This window comes from Vicugna pacos, unplaced genomic scaffold (genome assembly GCF_048564905.1).
Source record: "Vicugna pacos unplaced genomic scaffold, VicPac4 scaffold_20, whole genome shotgun sequence".
In the NCBI taxonomy this organism is placed as follows: domain Eukaryota; kingdom Metazoa; phylum Chordata; class Mammalia; order Artiodactyla; family Camelidae; genus Vicugna; species Vicugna pacos.
The window spans coordinates 60,689,444-60,712,748 of NW_027328741.1; the positions used below are offsets into that span (position 1 = coordinate 60,689,444).

Here is a 23,305-nt window from a genome sequence, read left to right on the forward strand (position 1 = left end):
TCTGCATACTTCCACCCTGAGGCCTCCCTTGACGTTGGGTTGAGACCAGGCACCGACTTTTCCAACTGCACAGCATTCATTCATCCACATGAACCAGAACGAGTGGACCCCATCCCCTCTCCATCAACATTAGTGTTGCTTTAATTCCGACTGTTTCAACCAGTGCTGTGATGAACACCCTTGAAAAGGCATCTTTGAATAGGTGTGTAAGGATTTTAGTGGGATGAACTATAAGGATCAGAACTTCTGGGGAAGAGATTCATCTGTGGCCCTTTGATATTTCCTGCACCCTGTTTTACTGAAGAGGAGCGTCACTTCACTCTTCCCTCCAGGGGATCTGCTGGAGCCTCTGCCTGCTTACATTGTCACCAGGGCTGGTTGTCACCTGACTAAAGACCCGCCAGTGTTATGGTGACTGGTGCTGTCTCTGCAGTGTTTCCGTCTGCCTGTGTTTTCCCCTGAGAGGTCAAGCATCTCTAACACACACTGGCCACCTGTATTGCCCCTCATTGGAACTGCCCATGCCTGTTCTGTTTCTGTTTAGAACACTGGGTTTTGAAAGATTTTTGGACTACAGGGATGGGAAACTTTTCCTCAACCTTGGGTTATGAATAATGCTTTTTCCAGAATGTGGTTTGTCTTTCAAGCATTTTTTCTGGGCTTTTTGTAATTTTTTTGATTTGTTTGGTTTTGTTTTCACCACAGGAAGAGCTAAGCATCTCCCTTCTGTCTTCTGGCTGTGGTGTCACAGGGGGAACAGCAGTGTCTACACTGAGATTATGCACAGAGTTACTAAAAGGGCTTCATTTTGTACATCACATCTTTAATCCCCCTGGATATCCCCTTAAAATAATAAAAATGCTGTTTCAAGTGAAAACAAAAAAATCACCAGCCCCAGGTGAATACATGTGGGAAGGCACAAAAAGCCAACTTTCATAAAGTTTCATTGAAAGGGAACACCCAGGAGAGGTAAAGACACGCAGAGAGAAAGAGGACTTGGGGTTGTCAGGGACTGGGTGAGGAGGGAGGGGAGAGTGCTCTCTGGATCCATGGTTTCACTTTGAGGAAAGAAATAGTGTGAAACTGGATGGTAGTGATGGTCGCACAACATTGTGAATGCCCCTAATTCTCCTGAATTGCACAATTTAAAATGGGAAAAGTCTATATTTTATTACATGAAAGTCTAAAAAGAAAAATAAAGGATGCCATAAATGATGTGAAACAAACAAAGGAAACTAAAGAAAACCAAACAAATACATCTCCAGCGGAAGGGACGTCAAGTTTTGGGGGGAACTGAGGGTGGGATTTTGGAGAACATTTTGGAGAAGAAGGTGTGGGTGGGTGCAGAGGGGGCTCTACTCCAGGTGGTGGTGATGCCTGAACTGGATCTCGGTTGCCCAGCAGTCCAGGTGCAGAAGCAGGTTCAGGAGGAGCTGCAGGAGCGGCAGGAGGGAGCTCGTGGTCTCCTGCTGAATCCAGATCGTCCTTTTTTGGTCTCTGACATCTTCCCCTGCCCTTGCCTCTTCTGTAACTATTGGATGTGGAGAGAGTTTTAAGTCTTGTGGAAGAGCTTATGCTGTGAGAGAGGAAAAATTTATCCACCTGCCTCCTTTTCCATGTGCCTCTTGAAAGACAGAAACCTTCACAGACATTTCCAGACAGCTCCCACCCAGAAAGTGCCCACAGGATGTGTTCTGTGACTGAATTATTCCAGAGAGGTGGTCTGAGACCATTCTTTGCTCTGGTCCCAACAGTAGCCTCTGGGGACACCTCCCTGTGTGGCCCAGCCCTCACCCCTCCCTCGCCTACACATAGGCACCAGTCCTGCATTTCTGACCTTTGGGATCTACTTCGGGGGCTCCTGGTCCTCCACCTGACATACAGCGAGGTGGGCAATGTGCTCCAGGTCAGAGCCGGGTGTGCTGAGCTACCCGTCAGCCCCGGGCAGGTCCCTGGGAGAGCCCTGGGTGATGTCTGGGTCGGAGGCCTGCCTCACTGATTTGTGGGCCATGGTGATGGGGACCCCTCCATATCCAGACCCACCTGGAGCCTGTGCTGGCCCTCAGAAGAGTGGCACACCAGCCCTTCAGTTGGGGAGGTGGCGTTGGTGTTCTTATTCATCAGCTTCTGTTCAGTATGTGGTATCTGACTCTGCAATGACAGTGACCAGCAGCTGACCAGGACTGGAAATCTCAGAGCCCTGCTCGGCCAGGAACACTGCTGATTCTGTCCACTCGACCCTCTTCTGCCAGATCAGACTGGGACCTTGTTCAGCTCAGACACCCGGGAGGGAAAAGACATACCCAGAGAGCATGGGCTGCACCTCGGGCAGCAGGACCATTCCCCGGCTCTCCACATCCCAGCCAGCCAGCTTTGACCTGGGCTGTGGATGTGACCAGGCCCCCAGGCCACTGACCTGCTTTTGCTTGAGGCAGAAACCCACCCCCAACATGACTGATCCACCTCCACCAGCCAGGAAGGGGCTGTGGTTCTACCTGGGTGGGATCTGAGAGGTGGCCCGGCCTGGGCGGGCCTGCCCTGGGCCTCCCTGTGTTACCTTTGGGTCTCTCTGGCCAAAGGGCCAGAGGCGCCTTGAGTGAGACCTGATCCAGCGCCAGCAGCGTTGGTACAGCCCCTCACTGCGGGCTTTTTGGGGGTTGCGGCCTCAGGATAATGGGATGCAGCAGAACATGCCTCTGTCTCCAACCAGGTGAGCTGAGTAGGGACTTCTCTACAGAGTGGGTGCCTGGTGACTTCGGTTCCAAGTTCTGTTGGGCTCTATTGCCAGGGAAGTGAGGTCACTTCCTGGGGTCCACTTCTCCAAGCTTCCTCCTGACACAAAGCTCCCCAAGGGCCTTTCTGGGCTGCCAATCTCTCATTTCTCAGTTCTTGCCATGTTCACACACAGTGACACCAACTCACCCTCCCCCATAGCCCTGGGGAGGCCTGGATGCAGCCAGTGCCGCAGCTCTGAGGACACACCTGGGTTCAGACCTGGCTCTCCCCACTCAGCAGTGCTATCATCCTGGACAAGCCACGTGCCTCTCATGGTCTCCCCAATCCCCCATCGGCACAGTGGGGGTCATTCTGGCCCCTGTTTCCTAGAGAAGCCATCCTGTCTCTAGACCTAGAAACGCCTACTGCATCTGTCACCACCACGGGCTGGCATCACAGGGAGATCGTGTACAGACTCAGCAAAGGAAGGACCCCACAGAGGGCTGGTGGAGCGCAGAGCACATGCCACACCGGCCGGGGTCTGCCCTGTGGTCTGGATAAAGTCACTTTCCTTGCTACTTGCTTCCCAGCTCCCAGTCGTGAGACTGAAATTAAATACAACTCTGACATCGTCCGCTCTGGCATACAACCTCCTAGGTCATTCTGTCATGTTGAAATACAGGCGCAGTGTCTCATCTCGGCCTCTGTGGTGGGCTGCCCCACAATGGCTTCCTATTTTTTGCCTTCTGTTCCCACGCCATTGTGTGAACCCCACACCCTCCCCTGGAAGGTAGATGGACTTTGAGACCAGATTCTGACATGTAGACTGACTTGTGAAAATGTGCATGAGTTCCACTCATTACCAGCTCCAGTGTTCCTTCTCTCCGTCTCTGTCTCTGTCTCTCAGTGCCTCTCTCTCTGTCTTGTCTCTCTCTCTGTTTCTCTGCTCCCCCTGCTTTTCTGTGTTTCACTCTGTCTGTCTCTTTTCCTGTATGTATGTGTGTGTATATATATATATATATTTATGTGCATATGTGTGTATTTATGTGTGTGTATTTTTCGGGCCCACGGCAGGTCACTTCTGAAAATCCCTTGATGACATATTGATTATTTTGAATTCATGTTACTGAAGAAAAATTATCTTTGAAAATTGTGCAAGAACGTTGGTGGGATCTCCTCTAAGGATCAGCACTGCTAGGGAAGGGATGCACCTGTGGCACTTTGATGTATGCTGCACCTTGTTCTGCCGGAGAGGAGCGTCCATTTGCTCTTCCCTCCAGGGGAACTCCTGGGGCCTCTGCCTGCTCACGTTGTCACCAGGGCTGGTTGTCACCGGGCTAAAGAACTACCAGTGTGATGGTGGCCAATGCTGTCTCTGCAGTCTGTCCGTCTGCCTGTGTCCTCACCTGAGAGGTCGAACATCTCTAGCAGACACTGGCCACCTGCACTGCCTCTCGTTGGAACTTTCTGTGTGTGTTTTGTTTCTTTTCAGAACACTGGGCTTCAAGAGGTTTTTGGACCACAGGGATGTGAAGCTTTTCTCTGACCTTGGGTAATGAGGAATGGTTTTTCCAGGCTGTGGTTTGTCTTTCCATCTGTCTTTCTTGGCCTTTGTTTTCTGTTTTTGTTTGCTTTTATTTTGCCACAAGAAGAGCTAAGCATCTCCCTTCTGGCTCTGGTTTCACACTTAGAACAGTAGTGCCTACTCCAAGATTATGCTTGAGTTACTAAAAGGGCTTCATTTGGTACGTCTCATCTTTAATCCAGCTGGTTTTCCTCTCAAAATACAAAAATGCTAATTCACGTGGAAACAAACAAAATTTCACCCGTTCCTACTTAAGATATGTGGGCAGACAAACAAAAAAAAAAGCCACCTTTTATACGATTTCACTGATAGGGAACCTCCAGGATAGGTAAAGACATAGAGAGAGAAAGGGGATTAGGGCTTGTCATGGGCTAGGGGAGGTAGGACGTGGGGTGCTCTTTGTATACAAGCTTTTACTTTGAGGAAGGAAATAGTCTGAAACAAGTGGTGTTGGTCTCACAGCACTGTGAATGCACTTAATGTTCCTGAAAATTGCACAATTTAAAATGGGAAAAGGCTAAACTTTATTCTTACTATCTTAAAAGAAAAATTGAATATACTATAATAGAAAAGAAAAAAATCTGACTCCATAGAAGATCTGTCCTTTTGGCTTTAACCCTGTGCCCTCTTTTCTAGGCTTAGTCTTACTAGCTCTGCACATATTGTAAAACAATGTTGCCTTTAGCCTGAAATATACAGGAGAGCCTATTTTCAAGGCTCTGATCATTAAGGATATTAACACTTTAGCACTCATATAAAGACAACAAGTTGCAGAATAGAAAATAACTTTTGCTTTTGTTAGAGATTTTACAGAGGCACTATGACCTGGTCTTCGTAGACAGCTGCAGACCAAGATAATGGCAGACTTGGAGAACCATATTGCCCATCAGACTTCAGGCTCCTTTTCTACTAAAAAGGGGAGGGGCTGTGGTTGGTTGTTGCAAACTTCTCATTGTAGGATTTCTTTGTTCATGGAATTCTTTGCAGCTATCCACGTGGTTCAGATCATGGTGTTCCTGTAAACGTGCAACAAAACAAACTTTTTCTATTCTGCAACTTGTTATCTTTATAGGAGTGCAAAAGTGTTAATATTCTTAACGTTCAGAGCCCTGAGAATAGGCTCTCCTGTTTATTTCAGGCTAAAGGCAACATTGTTTTTCAAAAGGAGCAGAGCTAGCAAGACTAAGCCTAGAAAACATGGCAGAAGGTTAAAGGAAAATGAACAGATCCAAAATGGAGTCAGATTTGTTCTTCTCTATTACAGTGATTTTTGGTGAGAGCTAAGATGATGATTCCTGGGAGGGTCCTCCACTGTCCCAGGCTGAAGTTCAGGCAGGATCACTGCCAGATTCCCCATGACTTTGGACCTGATCTCCCACAGTGAAAGTGACAATTATTGGATTAAAATTACCTGTCAAAACCCCTTCAATTGCCTGTAAACTATACCACAGTAGAGGATGTCTCATTCACCAGTCAACTGTCAGTCTCCCCTGATGCATCGGACCAGTGTCGCAGCAGGATCCATGGTGGCCTGGACAGTGCACCTTCCTATTTTGCTCTCCAGTCTTGGCTTCCTAACTTTGATGCTTTGAAAGCTCCCGTCCCTCTTCCCTCTGGCCTGGTGTGAATGAACAAGATTCCTGCACCCACCAGGGCTGAGACCAGGCCACACACAGCCCCATGCACACAGCCCACCATCTGCTGTCTACCCCTGGGCTCAAGTGGACACTCTGAACTCCCCCACCCCAAAGGTCTGCGTGCCCAGTGCCTTCGCCCTAGGGGTCCAGATCACCATCAGGACCATCAACCACCCAAGGCCCACAGGCCAGTAGCTGGCAGCCTGGGATCACCCTGACCCATCGGGTCAGATGAGACACTGGGTGCAGGGATCAGGGTGCCAGGGCGGGAATTGGAACCGCCTTCAGCCCAGCCTGCCTCGCCTTGTAGCCTCAGACATTAACTATGAAAGTGCACACTAGGCTGTGTCCCCCACTGGTGGCAGTAGTCATCATTACTGGAGCCCGGATTTCCCCACCCCCAACCATAGGGTGAGGGGTGAGGGAGTGAGCTCAGGGTATGGGTGCACTCAGAGTGAAGGAGATCCCATGGTGAGGGGTCATATGTTGAGGAGTGTGGGGCCCACTCAGAGTAGAACTAACCTGGCTGAGAAGTGAGGGGGACAGTTTCAGGAAGTTTGGTGTCCTGTGGTGAGGCACGAGGGTGTAGGGGCCATAGGTTAAGATCTAGCAGGACGGAGTGTCAGGGCATGGACCTCGGTGTGAGGAGAAGAAGCCCTGTCTTCAAGGTCTGGTGGGAGACTGGGCCTGGCCAGGGGTGGGAGGGTAGTAACAGGGAGGGGAAGGTGAGAAGGGGAAGTGGGGCTGGCGGGATGTGGCGTGGCCCAGGACAGTCGTGGTTCTAGTACAGTGCCATGACCCAGTTGGTGGCGGGGTGAAGGCTCTGGGGATGGAGACCGGAGGGACAAGAGGGAGGGGCCCCACCTGGCTCCTCCCGGCCCCAGTGGCCAGGTCCATTAAAGCAGGAGACCCACCCGAGCAGTTTGCGCTGCAGGCGGGAGGAGGAGGGGCGCGCACGCGCAGAAGGACAGACGCGCGGACGCCGGAACCCGCCCAGAATGCGTGGAAGCTGGCGGCAGCCGGTTGCTCCTGGACCATCTCCTGGAAGAGGAACACAGCTTGGGGTCTGGGCCGCCGCTTTCCGTAGGCTTGGCTGCCGCTGCCGGTCAGATAAGGGTGCGCTGGTGGGGGCGCTCTGCTCGGGGAGCCGGCGGGTGACGCCTGGGCTGTGCAGCTGAGGAAGCGCACAGGGAGGGGTGCGGAGATGAGGTCCCGGCCGTGCAGCACGTTAGGACCCTGAGGCGGGTCCCAGCCGCCGCTGTGGTTCGTGGTAACCCCGCTATTAGTAGTTCCTGGACCTCGCGTTTGTGCCGCAGCTTAAACCCGGGTTTAGGAGATCAGGTACAGCCCCGGGAGGTGGGAGGGCGCCGGAAGGCCCAGGAGCATCTCCGATTGGCCCCCAGATCATGGCCTGCTCCTGGGAGGCGGGTGCGGTGCGGTCGCGGGGCCACGGATGGAATGGGGGCTGCCCCATGAGAGCCCCTGGATTTGCTCCCATCTTCCCCGCGGCCTGACCTAGGGGGCGGCCTCTAAAGCCCAAGGTTCGTCGGAGTCAGGTTACAGGTCAGTCTGCTCCTGGGAGGTGGGGGCGGTGAGGTCAGTGTGCTGGGATGGCTGCAGCAGCAGCGGGAAATGGTCGCAACCCCCGCGCTCTCACAGGGCAGCCCCAATCCCGCCATCGCAGCTGCCGCCTTTCCCTGACAGCACAGCACCCGCCTTCCAGGAGCAGGCTACCTGTAACCTGAGTTCCACGAATCTGGAGCAGCAGAAGCCAAGCTCAGGCCATGCGCTGGGGAGTTTGAAGCAAATCCATGGGCTCCCATGGGCACACTCCATAACCCGCCACTGCCTTCGACCACACCGCGCCCTCCTCCCGGGAGCAGGCTGACCTGCGGACCGTGCCTGGAGCAGCAGAGGCCGAGCCCTGGACAGGCCGTGGGGGAGATGGGGGCAAGTCCACCAGCTTGCAAGTTCGCTGCCCATCTCCCTGCCGCTGCCCCAGGTTCGTGGATCACTTGTTTTCAAGTCAGTGGGTTCCTGAGAGGCAGGCGCGGTGCAGTCAGGTGGCGGGGGCTGCGGGGAGGGGTGCTGCCCCAAGGGGAGCAAGTGGACTTGCTCCCATCTCCCCCAGGGCCAGACCTGGGGACGGCCTCTGCTGCCCCAGGTTTGCAGGACGCATGTCATGTCAGCCTGTCCGTGGGAGGAGGGCTCAGTGTACTTGGGGCAGCCTCAGTGGCTGACAAGGATTTTAGAAGTGGGCTCTAGCCCAGCATAACTAACTCTCCTTTCTTCTCTTGCTTCCTCAGTTGGAGGCTGTATCGGCTTTCTCATTATAGGTTATTGCTGGATAATGAACATAGATTTCTTTGCTATACAGAAGAAACTTTATTTAAAATCTCTTTCTATATGTAGTGGCTAGCATTTGTAAATCTCAAACTCCCAAATTTATCCCTTCCTATCCCCTTTCCCCTGTAACCTTAAGATTGTTTACTAAGTCTGCAAGTCTGTTTCTGTTTTGTAGATGGGTTCACAGTGTCTTTTTCTCTCTTTTTTTACATTGCACATATGAGTGGTATCATTTGGTAGTTTTCTGTTTCTGGCTGCTTTCACTAAGAATGACGATCTCTAGCTCCATCCATGTTGCTGCAAATGGTTTTATTTTGTCCTATTCATGGTGGAGTAGTATTCCAGTGTATAAATTTGCCACAACTTCTTTATCCAGTCATCTGTTGCTACATTTAGCTTGCCTCCATTTCTTGGCTATTGTATACATTGGTGCTATGAATACTGGTGTGCAGGTATCTTTTCACATTGGAGTTCTTTCCAGTTATATACAAAGATGTGGGATTGCTGGGTCATAGGGCAAGCCTACTTTTTGTTTTTTGAGGGATTTCCATGCTTTCCATAATGACTACACCAAACTGGATTCCCACCAGCAGTGTAAGAGGGTACCCTTCCTTCTGCAGCCTCTCTAGTATTTATCATTCATGAATTTCTGAGTGATGGCCATTCTGAATGATGTGAGCTGATACTTCATTGTAGTTTTGATTTCAATTTCTCTGTTTATTAGTGATACCGAGCATTTTTTCATGTGCCTATTGGCCATTTCTGTCTTCATTGGAGAAATGCTTGTTTATGTCTTCTGCCTATTTTTGGATTCAGTTGTTTGTTTTTTTGTTATTAAGTTGTATGAGCTGTTTATATATTCTGAAAATTAAGGCTTTGTTACTCGTATCATTTGCAAATATTTTCTCCCATTCGTAGGTTATTGTTTCCTTTTGTTTTATTTATGGTTGCCTTTGCTGTGAAGAAATTTATGAGTTTAATTACGTCCCTATTGTTTATTTTTTTCTCTTATTTCCATTGCCTGGGTAGATTGCCCTAGGAGAACGTTGCTAAGATTTATCTCAGAAAATGTTTTGCCTATGTTTTCTTTTATGAATTTTATCATGTCTTGTCCATCTGTATCTTAAGCCTGTACTCTAGATCTGTGCTTCAGATTTGAATTTTGAGCTTCTTAGATAATTCCTACTCTTAGCTCATATGTCAGATTCATCATGTCTAAAGCTGATTTCATAATCTTTTTTCTTGCAGCGTCTTCACTTATTCAGTGGGATAATCATTCTTCTGGTCTTAAATACCCAAAGGCTTGGAATGGTCTTTGATTTATCTTCCTCTCACCACCCTCCACATATTGTCGGCTTCTGGAACTGTATGTTTTTGGTTTCAAGTGTCTATTCTGATTCCTGATACTCTGATGAATAGCTTTCATCCCTGATACATGAATTATTCCTTCTGCTGAGTTCTTGGATATTCTCTTCCCCCCCTTTCAGTCAACCTACAGTTTTGACGCTCCAACATCTAGAGTCAAGTCAAAGACTTACCACAACCAGATCTGAGCCAGGTAGTCTTGACCCTTCATCATTTTGGACTTACCTTATGTTTTCCAATCATTTTGTAACTTAGCCTCCTAGGATAACCTGTGTCCTATTAAAAACCAGGAGTCACCAGCCTTTTCCTATCCAGTCCTCAGTTAAAACAGCTTAGAATTACCCTGAGAACTAGTTGGAGTCCCATTTCCTTCATAGAGTCTTCCCTATTTACTCTAAATACTTCTAGCTGCTCTTTGTATTCCTGCACTGTTTATGATCGGTAGCCTGTATTCTTGACTTTGAGTACTGACTTGGTAACATTCCCAGGTGATTTCCAATGTGTCTCCTCACTTAGCTGGTAACTGGAGAAGACTCCCTTGTTCAGCCTCCTTTATACCCCTCACCCTGCTTAGCATTGGGCAATAGCAGGCATCCAGGCAGTGCTTACCTACTTTATTTATTCGCAGGGGTGGTGGTGTGGATTATAGCTAATAGCTATTAATTCAGTGTTGCAATTAAAAAAAAAAAGCCAAGAATATCCATTAAATTTTATCTCCATGTTTAGTTTAGCGCTTTACCACAACAGTTTTCTTAACTCTGTGTTTACATTCACATAGTGTTCAATGCTTGTACAGTTCCCTGAGGCAAGCAGGTGAGATGTCATTATGTTTGACTTTTACGTTACATTTCATATTGGATATATTTGTGCAAGGACAAAACCTTCGATTATAAGTAAACAGCGGAAGCCCAGAGAGACTAAGAGCCTAACCCAGGGTCACCTGGTTAGTGTTTGGCACAGGCCAGGACCGCAGTTCACATCTTCCAGCTGATCCTTTTCCAGTGCCTTTTCATTCCAGTGCTGGGAAATGTAGCCCCATCGGCCAAACGGCCAAGTCACATTGCTGCACCTTTACCTGCCATTGATAGAAGTGCTACAAAAAGTGGCAAAGGAAAGGTCAGAAATAGGAGTGATAAAAGACATGGAAGTGCTGGAAAGGGATCCTCAACCTCCTCCTCCCTATTTGAGCGTCTCACGTGCCCCACTCTGACAGTGATGTTCACTGTTTATAACACTGTCTTTAAAATCAGACTGATCTTTTATATGACATGTTTTTATCCTGGTCCCTTTCCTGCTAGTAGTCACCGTCATGGGCAGAAAGTGCCTGACTTGTTCTTTTTGTCATGTAGGTGGGAGGGAATGTGGGAGAGGGAGCGTGTTGAACTGAAGCCGAGTTTTTTACAGCTCTGTTGTTCTAGGATCAGAGCAGTTCCACTCTTGTTTTCATCACCTCTCCACCTCCGAGTCCCAGCCACCCACTCTTGCCTGCTTCCCCACATGCCACGTCCTGGGGGAGGACAGGGTGGTGACCAATGCCCCCTCCGCCCTCCGCTCTGGGAGGTGCAAGAGTCTGCTTTAACTTTTGAGCTGTTTTGGTAATTGGCCTTTTCCAGCTTTTCTAGACATCTCGTTTCCAACTCTGAGAAGTCGGAGATGTAACTTAACCATACATGGGCTATACTAATGTATTCAGTGGCATTAATGTGATGTTGTCTTTAAGGTGTTCTGTAACTGGATAGGAGGTTTTTGACTCACAGGATGCTTCACATCCAATTCCAAAGGCCTACAGGATGCAAGTGTAATTCAAGTTCTTACATATCTGTAAGGCAGACATGAACATTATTTGATAATATGACCATATGTTCATGGATTACGGTTAGTCCACCGGCTCTGTATCTAATAAAAGTTTAAATTCCAAACGCTTGAAGAAAATTTGCGGACCATGTCTTTTTGCCTGTAACTAATTGCAAAAACTGAAATCGCAACTCTACCACAAGCCACAGTGTTTCCCAGTAGAGAAAGCCCTCTACATTTACAACCTCTAAGTCATGCGGTGGTTCTTTGGGTGAGATGAGGGACGCCAGAGTATTTTGTTGGGAAACTAGAGTGGCATGACAAGTGTTCTGTTACTGGTTACACTTGAATCTCTACTTCCTATGTCCTGGACTGATTACAGAGGCAATGTTAGTGCGGTAACCAACTTGTGAATGCAAGTGTAGCTAGGAAGACAACAGAGAAAATAGAAGGGATATAAAGTAATGGAGGTACTTCAGAGCAGTACAAATGGTGACTTTGACACCACCAGCTGCTGACGTGAACTTGTCAAGAATTTGTGAGAAGTGGTGGGTGCCATTGCAAGCAGGAGAGTCCTGCAGCTTTTGGAATGAACAGGCAAAGGGGAGAGCAGATATGATGGCTACCCGGGGGCTATTTGTGTCCTGAATGTGAAAATATCTGGTCCCCTGTTCAATTTTGCAGCCACAACTTCACATGACTCAGGGCATTATTTCCACCAGAAAACCATAAAAACATAAACAACCTCTGTTTCCCAAAGTGTTTGTTCTCGATATAAGATGATTGTCCTGTGGTGGGAGGTAAGTGGGCAATGGGGCCTATTACATCACCCTCTTTCACTAGAAGTCTACCTCGCTGCTTTTCATCCTACTCCTAGAGGTGCTGTCATTCTGTTACTCCTAGGCCTGTAAGATGGGCTTGCCTGAATCCTCACGTGATGAGGGATGGTTTCGTGCAGTTTAAAAAAATTGCTTGGGTCATGAGGTCCTTTGTTCCCTCCATTGGAAATGACTATTCCAGAGCAAATAGTATGCAACTATACAAACTATATTGTTTGTAATTGTCTTCAGAAGTTTTGCAGTAGGTTTAATTATTTGCTTGGTGATGGCATCTTGATTGTTTGAAGGAGGCAACCCTCACTAGGGGCATTGTGTGCTTCCTGTCTGAGAGTTCCTTTACTGACAGTAGAGTGTTTGAAGGCAGAATTATTAAGTTACCTGGTCTGAGAAGCCGAATTTGCCCGCAGCTGGGAATTGGCAGAAGAGTCAATTATGGAAGGAAGGCTTTAGGATTATCTGGTAGCAGAGTTCTGGGATCCAAACCCTGGGAAACCTCAGCTTTTGTAGAGCATGTTCTGTAACAATAGGCTATTGGATAATTTTAACACTTGTTATAGGATGTAGAGTTGGGGAAAGACTTAAAAGTGAAAGAGCCTTAAAAGAGAATCTCCGAATATTTTAAAGAAGACAGTTCTCAGAATGAGAGCTTTTCTGGAAAAGACTAGCTCTTCACAGGGGAAGCAGGGAGCAGGTGTAACTGCACTTACGGTAACTTAAAAGGTAAACCTTGCCCTCACACTTAGCTGTTTCCTGGTGGACGTTCATCTCCTACATCTGTAGTTTTAGACATAATGTATCATTTTCTGATACTCCATTCTGCTTCTGAGTGAGAGACTGACACAAAGACACATAGAAATTGAAAAACTGCGCAAAGTACTTTATTGTTAAAAATGTTGACCTGTGGCAGGGTGTTGCATTTGCAAGTGACTTTCAGTACAGGGAACACTTAAAAGAATGCAGTGTTATTTCTTTTTTTATTCCTTTAAGCCTTTGAAAAGAAGGATTTCATTGCAGAGTGTCTGGAGTACATCAGAACAAACAGGAACTAAAAATAGCTTTATGAAAGCTCCAGTATAGACGTTGCTTATAGTATGGTATCTGTATTAAAGTTAATTCTTTAAAGCAGGAATTTGTAACTCTCAATTTCTTAAGAAAATGTAAACATTCTTGACCCTTAATGACATTCTTTGTGGGTTGAAGCTGCTTTTGCTTCCATTCTGAGCATTGAAAGGCCTTCTATGATGCTTCTACCAGTCATCAATATTTTATTTTCTCTCTGTTGTGAACATGTTATTAAACTTGAAGCAGATATAAATATCATTAACTTGCTACATATGTAGATAGTCAGTGTTACATAGTCAGAAAGATTGTGTACATCACACGTATCTACATAATTCCCCCTTTCCAACTGTGTTCCTGATGAAAGGATGGTGGGAAATGGCAGTATGGGGATATGTCTTACAGTACACAGTGTTTCCCCTGTTCCCTCTACCAGATCTGGATGTTCTTTCATCTTTCGGCTTCTAGACTTTCTAGCTCTTTTTCTTAAGCCAGGTGTGTCTCATCCCCCTGTGCACACTCACATGCGTACACACACACACACACACACACACACACACACATTCTGCCTTAGGGAGTAGCGTGCACCATCACATTCTCCCACACCTGCTCTGGACCCAACCCCTGGAGGAAGTGTCTTGCACGAATTCATTTGTAAGTTCCTTTTTAAAACTCGAGTGGTCGGGAAATAGGACTGATATCCACACCTAGTAGGCAGGCCCTCAAGGAAAACTTCTATGGTTAATGCCAGGTTATCTTAATGTTTGAGTACCTGGGTTTCATGTCTTCCTCTACCACCTGTGTGACCCATGATTCCCACATTTCTGTCTCCCGCTAGACTTTTTCTCTCCAACTCTGAACTCTTACAATCTTCTGCTGATTTGCCATCTTCATTTGGAACTCTGATATCTTAAAACCAACATGTGTAAAAACTGAGCTCTTGGTCCTCCTACCCCCCAAACTGGTCCTTTCTGTAACCTCCCCCATTCAGTTAGTGGAAACTTAATCCTTCCAGCTGCTTGGGTCAAAAAACTTGGAGTTATTCTGACTTTCACTGACATACCACATGAATTCTGTCAATAGACCTGGTTTAACACTGACTTTAAAACTTATCCGGAGCACAGCCACTTCTCACCATGGCTCCTGCCTCCAATGCTGCTTCCCTGCCCTGAGCCACTGTCCTCTCCTCCTGCACAGCCCTTCTCAGAGGCTTCCCTCCTTTCATCTCTGACCCGTTTTGCCTATTCTCACCCGGCAGTCAAGTGAGCCTTGAAAACCTAAGTTAGATTGTGTCCTCCTTCTGCAGTGCCTCCCCATTTCACTACGGGTAAAAGCCACAGTCCTTACAACGTCCTCCAAGGCCGTACAGGATCTGCACTGACCCTTCTCCACAGCTCCAGCCGTGCCCCCATTCTGGAACATGCGAGGTGCACGCTGCCCTTGGTGATGGTTATTCCATCCACCTGGGACTTGTCACCTCCTAGTCTTATTTCTAACCTCAGTCCTCAGTGTGGCCTGCTCTGGTATTTAATACAACATCACCATCATCCCATACCCTAAACTCTCTTTACCTTGCCCCTTTTTGATTTTTCCATGGTTCCTCTTTCCTATCATGCCACCTCCTCTGCTGCTCTGTTGAGTGAATTGTCATCTCCACCCCCCACTCCAGCTAGACTCCAACCAAGCTCCGTGAGGACAGGAATTTTGTTTTGTTTATTGATCTATTCCAAGTGCCTAGATTAGTCCTGGGTACATAGTAGGCTGTCAAAAATTATTTGCTAAATAAATTAAAAGACTATTTTAAAAATGAGTCATCCTTTCAGGAACGAGTGAGGAAAGGAAGCTGCATGAAAGAATGGTGCAGTAAATAATGATATTTGCCTGTTGTTCTTTGTGTGATATATATATATATGTGTTTTAGTCTTAATTTGGTATCAAGTTTCTTAATTTAATAGCTGTATTAGGGTGTAATTTACAGGCCATAAAATTCACACATTATAATTGTATAAGTCAGCCATTTTAGCTATTTCTAGAGTTGTGCAACTGTGTCCTCACAAAGTCCCCTTGTGTCCGTCTATATGCAGTTTGCCCTTCCCTCAGTGGAACCGTGATTTTATGTTTTTTTTGGCAATCACATCTCAAAAGAATAATTTACACAGCAGTACTAATATATCTTTGCACTTTTAGAAATGACATACTTAAATATGAAATCAGCGGTCATTGCTGAATGTAGGTAGCAGTATCAGACATCGGTGGGAAGAATGGACTTGAGTGTCAGACTGGCTGCAGTCATACTCAGCTCCACCATTTACCAAGTTACCCAGATTATTTTCTGCCTCAAGCTCTTTATCTGTTATATGGGGGTAATAATAGCAGCTTACAGAGTTGTTGTGAGGATTAAGCAAACAGGGAAACAAAATTTAGTATAGTTGCCAGCTTATGTAATTACCTAAGAAATAGCCTTGCAGACAGAGAGCAAAATTCAAATCAGTTTCTAAATTATGTGTAAAATATGATCCAGTTCCTGCCTGGTTTGTAAACATGTATGCCTACTGCAGAATGTAAAAGCAGGCTAATTTCCAACAGAAAAGATCATTTCTTAGCATTTCTTTCAAAGGTATATGCAAAATCATTTCTACTAAATTTTCTGTGCCCATCTCTGACAGAGCTTTGACACCAGGGAAGTAACTATCTACTTTTTTGTTAAAATCATGCTGACCATCAGAAACTGTTCTCAATTATATTTTAGCCTTTATGTTGGGAAATACTGTGAGACTTCTTCTAAATTAATGGGGGGGCATTCACTGTAGCTCTTGTAGCCTGATAAGCCTGCACTAAATTATCTTTTTTTAACTTTTAATTAAAGTAATTAATTAATTTTTTGCAGGGGGGTGGTAATTAGGTTTTTATTTATTTTATTTTTAGAAGAAGTACTGGGGATTGTACCCAGGCCCTTGTGCATGCTAAGAATATGATCTTTCACTTAAGCTATACCCTCCCCCCAAACTATCTTTAACAAGGTCTTTTTCTCTGTTTTGTTGTTTTCTTTTATGTACAGATGCACAAAGCAGGATCATCAGAAGCCTGTCAATTCCAAAGATAATAACAGTGAAAAATATTGTGCAGTGACAGTGAATCCTTGGCATATGAAGAAAGATTGTAAAGTCCTGAATGATTTAAGAAGTTATTGTTACATTAACATACATGTAAACATGGCTCTCTTACCTTTATTTTTCACTTTATAATGAAGATACTTCCAACCCGTCAAGGTTGTTTTGTTTGATGTAGGGAATATCTAAAGCCTTTTCTGCAAGTTTTTAAAATAAGTAACAGAAGGTAATTTATCAGAAGTGTGAATGGTGTAATCTGCTCTGTCTAGTATGGTAGCCACTAGACACATGTGGCTATTTTGAATTGAGATGTTCTATAAGTGGAAAATACATAATAGATCTTCAAGACTTCGTACAACAAAACTAATGTAAAATATTTATTAATAAGTTTTAAAAGTGTCAGTCACACTTTTGAAATGATTGTATATTGGATATTTTGGGATAAATATAATTATTACTGGAATTAATTTCACTTGTTCCTTTTTATTTTCTAAATGGTATTACTGGAAAATTGTGACTTGCACTATATTTCTATTGACAGTTCTGGCTTCCAACTTATTGCAAATAATATGAAAAGAAAACTTTTATTAAACATTTTGTAATTGAGTAGTTGATTTACATCATATTATTTTCAGGTGTCTAACAAAGAGGCTCAACATTTTTATAAATTATATTCCATTTAAAGTCACCATAAAATAATGGCTATATTTCCCTGTGCTGTATGATACAGCACTGTAAGCTATCCATTTTATACATAGTAATTTTTACCTCTCAATCCCCTACCCCCTTCCTGCCTCCCCTCTCCTCCTTCTCCCCATTTGTAACCACCAGTCTGTTCTATATACCTGTGAGTCTATTTCTGTTTTATTATAGTAATTAATTTGTTCTATTTTATATATATATATATAAGTTAATATATAGAATATTTGTTTTTCTTTCTCTGACTTATTTCACTTAGCATAATACCCTGTAGGTCCATCCATGTTATTGCAAATGGTATTATTTTATTTTTTATGGCTGATCAGTATTCCATTGTGTGTGTGTGTTCATGTGTGTATATGTATGTGTATATATATGTATATATACATATATATATAATATACCACAATTTCTTTATCCAGTCATCTGTCAGTGAACACTTGTGTTGTTTCAGTGAACACTTGGTTTGTTTCAGTGTTTTGGCTATTGTAAATAGTGCTGCTGTGAACATTGGGGTGTATGTGTCTTTTTGAATTATATTTTTCTCCAGACATATGCCCATGAATGGGACTGCTGGATCACACGGAAGTCTATTTTCAGTTTTTTATGGAACCTCTATACTGTCCTCCAAAGTGGCTGCACAATTTACATTCCCACCAACCGAGTAGGAGGGTTCCTTTTTCTCTTAAAAGTTCAAAAATTCACTACATTTATATACTTTCCTTACAGTTTAGGACACAATTTGGCAAAAGCCAGATAGAATTTGATAGAAGTAAATACAGTAATTTTTTAAATGTCCATTCATTATGGATAGATATGTTATTGATAAGTTGGTTCCCTATTTTTGTAGATGCAGAAGTTTTTATACCTTCACAGACATTTCAGTCTTGCAGAGAGAAAAATTTCTTTGCATTTTGCTGAACTTGACCGGGTGGCTTTAGCGAATATGGTCCAGGCCTCCAGAGGTGAATACACATCCAAACCTGAACCATTTGAATGTCTGCAAGAATTTAAGAGTCTAGAATGTCAGATCTGGAGTATAACTCTGGTGAATGACATCAGTGACTGGACTCAAGAATACTCCATTTGAGTGCAAAACCTTTCATAAGCCAAAAAAGGCATTGAAATTGTGGCAAAGCCAGAGGCTTTTTTGTGCCACATATGGCCACAAACCCATGGGGACAACCACAGGCCTTCTGGAGTGCCAAGGGAATTCCATGTGAGGAGTCCAGCACTCACAGGAATCCAGTAAGTCCCTGCCAGCCAGAGCACCATCATTGCTACTGTACTATTTTGAGCAAATGTCTTTTCAACAGGTTCAAATTGGTTTGTTGTTTTTTTTTCCATAAAAATAATCAAACAACTTCTTGTTCCCTTGGTGAAAGTAAAAGCCTAACATTTTCTGATTTCTTTTGACAGAGGAAACATGAGCCTGTGAATCTAACTTCATCTGTGTTGGTCTACAGCTGGGAGCAACCAGATCAGTGTCAGTCCCCTTGCAGCCACTGGCTGGGAGCCTGCATATTACCTGGAATGATATTTGAAACATGTCACACTAGCCGTGCCTTCGCTGTGGGCTGGGAGGCGAGTCAGTCAGAATCTGCATTATGGAATGTATGTTTCAGATCCACAGCTAGGAGATCTTTTTTAATAGCCAGAGAATGTAGTCATAAATATATCTATTAATGTATTTATGTAAGAACTGTTTTAAAGATTTTTTTTATTATAAAACTTACCCCCCAAAATTGAAAATGAAAGAACAGTGGAATTAAAAATCATCTGTACCTTAATTATACATTAAGAATCTTAAAATCCTTCTAAACATTTTTTTGTTCAAATGAAGATATTTTTCCCTTCCAAAAAGGAAAATTATTATTTCACATTTTTTGCTTTCTCCTTTTATTATATATTCCATATCAATAAATATAATTCTTTTAAATCCCTTTTAATGACTGTTTAACACTATATTGAACAGATATGTAAATAGTCCTAGGTTTCAGAAATTTATAAAATTGTCATTGCAATGCCACTGCAAAGAATATTTTGGTGTTTCTATTTTTAGTTACTAATTTGGACTAAAAATTAACAAGTTTGCTTTTTTCATCTAAAACATTGGTTATTTTATGAATGAACTGTAAGGATTTTAAATAACTTTTCAGTAATTTCAACAAAGAAATTATCTTTAAGGCAAAAATATATGATAGTTTGCAAATCAATTTTTATTATATCTTCACCTTTACCAGTGTCATATGTGTGTGTGTTTACACAAGTGCTTTAACTACCAGCAATGTAAGAAAAATCTGTGTACTAAAAATGTGAAAATAGTTTCCTGGTTTGTGTTTTCATTCTCCCAATATAGGTTTTGGGTGACAAGCTTCTATTTGCAAAAGTATACACCCTGTGGGAGGTGCTCTGTACATACGCTGAGATACTGCACATAATATTGCCTCTGAAGCCCAATGATCTGAAAACCCGGTCCTCAGCCTTTGGTAATTTCAGCTGTTTTATGAAAGTCCTCCAAGTGGATCAAAGTATCATCAAGCCGAAGCAAGAATTTTTCATTGCCCTATTTGAGAAGAGCTGCGTGAATGACTTTTATATTCAGGATAGAGATATATTCTTCAATCCCACCACCAGAGGCCGCATTGTAAGTCTAAACCGAGTTTAGCTGCTGTCTTGGGGATGATTTAGAACCTGCTGTTGAATTATCAGTGATTTGGTTTGGTTGGTTTGGTTTGGTTTTTAAAAGCTGCCCATAAAAAGGAAAAAAGAGAAAGAAAAGAAATATGCCTAGAGATTCCTGTTAGGATAGTAAACAGTGTCTGGTTAGTTACCCTGTGTAAACCACACGCTCTCTTAGAATCTTTTTAGGTTTACTTCATCCTTTCTCAGATCAAGTATCAAGTAAGGGACAGTGTTAAAAAAAATTCAGGATTAACAGGCTTGTGAGCTCCAGGATCTGCAAGGCAGCTTTCCCTCCCCATGGTGTAAGTCAAATGGCAAAAATGAAATAAAGCACCACATATCTCCTCCGGTGTTAACAGGAAAAGGCTAATCTTCTGGACCTTGTTTGTTCCTGGGTAAAATGAAGATAATATATCAGGAGGCGACAAGCTCATTTAAGGCAGGCACCATGTTGCCTTGTTCACTGCTGAATCCAAGGCACCGGGAAGGCTGAGTTTAACGAGTGAATGAATGAACTGTAGTCCCCCCAGAGTTACCATGTGGGACAGTGAGGATTAGCAGCTAAGAGCATAGACTCGAGAGGGAAGGGTACAGCTCAAGTGATGGGGTGCATGCTTAGCAAGCATAAGGTCCTGGGTTCAGCCCCCAACACCTCCTCTAAAATAGACAAATAACCCTAATTACCTCCCCATGCCCCACTAGAATTACCTTATTATCTCCCCACCACCAAAAAAGAAAAAAAAGAGAAGAGGCCAAGAGCGTAGACTCATGCTGGAATACATGTGCTGGTTTCTCGCTGTCGACCTTGTAAATGTCACTTAGCCTCTGTGTCTCTCAAGTTCCTCACCAATAAAATGGGGATAATTTTAGCACCCACCTCGTAGAGCTGCTATGGAGATTAATGAATCTATGTCAATGTTAGAACAGTCCTGGCTAATATTAAGTACTATGCATCTGTCAGCTTTTTTCATAATTACTGACAGATGTTATTATCGACCAAAGAAGTATTAGTTCTTTGTAAGGGAAATGCATGTTAGACCATTTCATTTATCATTTTCTGTAATTCAGGCTTTTCCCTCTGAAATACCATTTTCTGTCTGTGCACTAGAAAGCCACAAGTTTTTCCAAATTTCATCTGTCTGGGTTCTTGTCATGACGGCAATACTGCAGAGTGCTGACATTTTTTAGGGACTCTGTGTGAGATGACAGCGACCCCTCAAATTCAGGAGCGCTTTCTCTAACTGATAACATCTCGCTTGAAATGAAGTTTTTAAAATGTAACAGCTTCAGACGCTTAATGATGCCATAGATGCAAGGATGTTCTATCTAAGCTCTTTAAATAAATCCTTTCATTGAAATAAAGGAAATACTATATTATAGCGTTCTATGACTTTGCTATCTTTGCTATCCATTTATCTGACTCTCTAAGACCAAAGAAAGCAAAGAATGAGATTGATCATTACTACTATGTGGTACACATATTTGTGGATGAAGACAATACTGAAATGTACTGTTTAAGATATTAAAATAGACACTAAACTGCTGCTTGATGCACATGCACGAACAGAACAGGGAGCTGGGTGCAGGGAGCAAACACTGAGTTTCCTGGATCAGAGACCCAGCATAGCAGTCCAGCCCAGCAGTCCATATGATTCATATTTATGTCCCAGCAATATTAGCAGTGAGAGTCTGAAATGAATTTTGGGGACACTTGCAAACAGCTGTCATGATTACTAATGTGGGACACCAGGATTCTACAGTGTTTAGTTGGAAGCTGCGCACAACCAGTTCTTTTCCACTAAAGCCTCTTGTAATTGCTGGTCCCACATCCAGGCTGAGGAATCATCTCATGTGGTGTTTGGGAGGGAGATAAGTGGAGTCAGGACCCATGTTAAGGCTGGGTGGGTAATAATCTGGTGCTAGTACAGGAGAAAGGAAAGTAGGTCAGGTGGGAAGGAGAATGACTGGATTTAAATTTTGGTTCTTGAGTAAGCTAATTATATAACATCATGTCAAGTTTCTTTGTTGTTTATATTCCATGCGCTGTCACCGAATAACTACTGAATTGTGGGGACAAAAAGCCTGGGTTTTAGAATTGACCCTGCCCCCAACCTGCCAGAGTCCAGGTTCCTCTGGGTGTCCAAGGAGGGGGCTGAACCATCAGGTGTCCCTCCACTGCAGCAGTTTGGGCACTTGGTTGGCCTAAATTTTTTGCTGTGGAAGACTGGCTCGGTTGTAGGACATTAAGCATCTGCAAGGCTCTCACCAGGTACCCACGGTGGTCCTAGGACTGTGACATCCAAGCATTCCTTTCCACCCACGTTTACAAATGACCCTCAGGGGGTTAGTATTAATCCTGGGTGAGAATTATGAAAAATTATATGGTACCTCCATCCCTTCTGGCAAGTGAGGGCCCCTTATTTACAAATGACCACGAAGTGTTAGCACCACATTTTATCAACAGAACACGTGAACACGTGGTGACAGTGATGCTCACCTGTTTGCTTCTGCTTCCCAGTGCAACTTCAGCCTATGTCAGAGGACCTCAGCTGCCCCAGCGAACAGGGCCTTCTGTACAGGGAATGGGCTCCTCCTCGAAGCACAGACAAGAAGCAGCCCTTAGATCTCCTCAGGTGAGCTGTTGTGGAGAGCACTCCAGTGGGAAGAGCTCAGGGTTGCCCTCACAGCATCTGAGTGTGACAGTCCTCCAAGAGTATTACCAACCAGGAAGCACACAGGAGCTCTGAGCTTTGTTGCCCCCAAGTTTTTACTGGAGGCTTTATTAAAAAGACATAATTTATTGGGTCACTACCAACATGGCTAACCCAAACCCTAATTGTAAGTCAAAACTTTCCTTAGCCCAAAACGCTGAGCCCCTTCATCTCCTGGTGGTCACTCACTTGTCACAAAGCTCAAAGCCCCACTCCTCTAATCACATGGTTGGTGTCTCTGACAGGCCAGTCCCCATCCTGAGTCGTCTCATGGACACAAGCCATCCAAGGGTCCACCATGAATTGCAAAGGCACTCCTACTTGGAAAATTTAAAGCCTTTAGGGGTTGTTCAGGAACTGGGATCAAAGACCTACCAAATTCTTCATTAAATAGTAGTAAATGTTCGATTTCACTTAAATTATAAAATAAGAGAGAAATTCTCACTGCTTTGCTGTATCTGATGTTTGACACCGGTTCACTACACCACGTGACTGTAATGTCGCGCTCAGCATGTCTTCTCAGAGCAGCAGTGCCGGCTGCTCCCCGGGAGATTATGCTGTTTGGGCAAGGCTACTGGGGGGAGGGAGGCCAAGGAGAACCGAGCAAACAAAAATAATCGGGCGAATAAGGAAAAAATGTAAGATTGAAAAGAAGGAATTAACACAGTTTTGAGATGGGAGGCTTGGGGGGAAGTGAGTCAAGAAAGCTATCTTTGAGTAGGTTACATGTGAGCTGAGATGGCGATAAGGAGGCTGGACT

The 23,305-nt window shown here is 44.4% G+C and overlaps 2 long non-coding RNA genes across 5 annotated transcripts in view; both read left to right on the top strand.

The window, feature by feature from the left end:
* Nucleotides 1-23,305, top strand: part of LOC140693786 (uncharacterized) — a 252,854-nt gene that overhangs the window by 185,500 nt on the left and 44,049 nt on the right. The window lies entirely within an intron of this gene.
* Nucleotides 6,871-19,548, top strand: LOC140693778 (uncharacterized). 4 transcript variants are annotated; one of them, XR_012069476.1, is made up of 4 exons: nt 6,871-7,053; nt 16,399-16,546; nt 18,569-18,763; nt 19,509-19,548. It is a non-coding gene; the product is annotated as an uncharacterized lncRNA (long non-coding RNA). The 4 variants fall into 4 exon arrangements; XR_012069475.1 differs by having other exon boundaries at nt 18,616-18,763; XR_012069477.1 differs by lacking the exon at nt 6,871-7,053 and adding an exon at nt 7,658-7,939.